The sequence below is a fragment of the Schistocerca serialis genome, unplaced genomic scaffold (assembly GCF_023864345.2).
Source record: "Schistocerca serialis cubense isolate TAMUIC-IGC-003099 unplaced genomic scaffold, iqSchSeri2.2 HiC_scaffold_1192, whole genome shotgun sequence".
Lineage (NCBI taxonomy): Eukaryota > Metazoa > Arthropoda > Insecta > Orthoptera > Acrididae > Schistocerca > Schistocerca serialis.
In genome coordinates, this window is record NW_026047395.1 from 162501 (window position 1) to 165000 (window position 2500).

Here is a 2500-nt window from a genome sequence, read left to right on the forward strand (position 1 = left end):
GATGCGCGCGCCTGCGCGGCGTTCGCGCCCCGGTGCTTCAACCTGCGTGCAGGATCCGAGCTCGGTCCCGTGCCTTGGCCTCCCACGGATCTTCCTTGCTGCGAGGCCGCGTCCGCCTTAGCGTGCTCCTCCGGGGGCGCGCGGGTGCGCGGATTCTCTTCGGCCGCCATTCAACGATCAACTCAGAACTGGCACGGACTGGGGGAATCCGACTGTCTAATTAAAACAAAGCATTGCGATGGCCCTAGCGGGTGTTGACGCAATGTGATTTCTGCCCAGTGCTCTGAATGTCAACGTGAAGAAATTCAAGCAAGCGCGGGTAAACGGCGGGAGTAACTATGACTCTCTTAAGGTGGCCAAGTGGCGGCGGTGTGGCTGCATCCGGACTTGGCTTTTCGAAGTGCGGTCTTGATGTAGTCGTGCTGCTGCTGCGAGGTGCCTTCCTTGGGTTATAGTTACAGGGAGAGTGATGCGCAATACATGGGCCTAGCCCTCTTAGCCTCTCCTCTCCTGCGGTCTTCTCCCCTTCTCGTGGGCCCGCTGATTTTTTGCAGAGTGGAAGACCGCACCAGGGGCTTGGGGGGGTTACCAGCCCCCCCTCGCATTATCCCTTTATAGTTGGGGGCAGCCGACAAGAAACAAGAGATGGTGGCCCTTCCGCTGAAGGTGCCACCCCAGCTACCCCAGCACCTATCCGGCCAACCGGCCGTAACGAAAATGCGATAGTTTGTGTAGCTCCCTTTGCTTGCAGTGAGTGCCACCGCACTTTTACCACGAAGAACGGTCTCGGGGTCCATCGCCGCCGCCAACACCCTGCGGCCGCCAACGCTGAGATCGTGACGGAGAGGCATCGCGCGAGGTGGACGGAGGAAGAAGTCCTGTCGCTCGCCAAGGCAGAGGCCGAACTGTTCCTGGAGAGGGACGCCCGGTTCTTCTTTGTAAATCAAGAACTTACCAGGATGTTCCCCGACCGAACGCTTGAGGCAATCAAGTGCCGACGGCGGCAAGCTGCCCACAAGCAGCTTGTCCGCCAATTCATGGAGGCACTTGAGATCGGTCGGGGTGAAGAGCCGGCGTCCCGCCGTGGAGCAGCGAGCTCGCTGCCTGACGCGGGCGAGGCCGCTGCGCCGCCCGTCGACGCAGCCGAGGACTTCGCGGCCGACACCACCGGGCCGCCGCCGGAGGGGCCGACTGACGCCGCCATCTGGGAGCATCTGGCGGGGCTACCTGCTTCCGCCCAGCGTTTCTCTGCCCTGGATCGAGTCATTGGTCTGGGGCGGGGCACGCCGCCCGATGTCATCCTGGGCATGCTCCCGGATGCCCTTGCGTCGGTCGGGTCCAGGGGGGAGAGGTCGATCACCAGGACACAGCGGCCGCGCCGCGCCAACCATCCAAGCGGCCGCCTGCCGCCCCGCCGCTGCAGAAGCGCAAGCGGCGCCGCTGGGAATACGCGCGGACACAGGACGCCTTCCGTAGGTCGCGTGCGCGTTGCGTGCGCGGCTTGCTGGACGGCACCCTGCTGCAGCCGCCACCCGACATCCCCGGTCTGCTGGACTTCTGGGCGGACCTCTTCACGAAGAAGCCGATCTCCACCGCCGGCTTCATCCGTGACCGCCTTCTCCCGCACTCGGAGCCTGTCGCTCCTGAGTGCCTATGGGGGCCGGTCACACGTGAGGAGGTCGCTGCTGCCTTGCCGCCCAGGGGATCGGCAGCCGGGCCGGACGGCCTGACTCCAGCGGAGCTGCGGCGCCTGCCGCATGAAGTCCTGGTGAAACTCTTGAACCTCTTCCTCCTGGCCCGCGCCCTCCCCGAGCGTCTGCTTCGCGCCCGGACGTCACTTCTCCCCAAAACGGCTGCACCAACATCCCCCGCTGACTTTCGCCCCATTACGGTCTGCTCGGTGTTGGCGCGGACCTTTCACAAGGTTCTCGCGTCACGCCTGATGCGTGCATGTGCTGTGGACGAACGTCAGCGGGCATTCATCCCCCGGGATGGGATGTTGGAAAACACCTTCATCTTGGACACTGCTCTCACCGACGCAGTCCGCTCCTGTCGCTCTGTTTTTGTGGCATCGATCGACGTCTCTAAAGCGTTCGATTCGGTGGACCATGCCGCCCTCCGCCCCGTGCTGAGGGCTCATGGCCTGCCGGATTGCTTTATTGAGTACGTCGAAAGGTGTTACGAGGGTAGCACGACGGTGATAGCGGGCGGCGCCGACGTGGGCGTGCCCCTGCAGCCGGCTAGGGGTGTGCGTCAGGGTGACCCCCTCTCCCCCCTCCTTTTCAATTTTGCGGTGGACTATGTTTTGAGTCAACTTCCCTCCCACATCGGAGCTCGGATCCTTGGTCGCAGAGTTAACGCTGCGGCCTTCGCAGATGACGTCCTGCTTTTTGCATCGACCGCGAGGGGATTGCAGTCCCTCATCGACGCAGCCGTCGCAGCCCTCGCCCATCTGGGGCTGCAGATCAACGCCCGGAAGTGTTTCACCCTCGCCTTAGTC

General features: G+C 63.5%; 1 pseudogene; it reads left to right on the forward strand.

Annotated features, from left to right (window-relative positions):
• Window positions 1-2500, forward strand: part of LOC126434643 (large subunit ribosomal RNA) — a 7961-nt pseudogene that overhangs the window by 2532 nt on the left and 2929 nt on the right.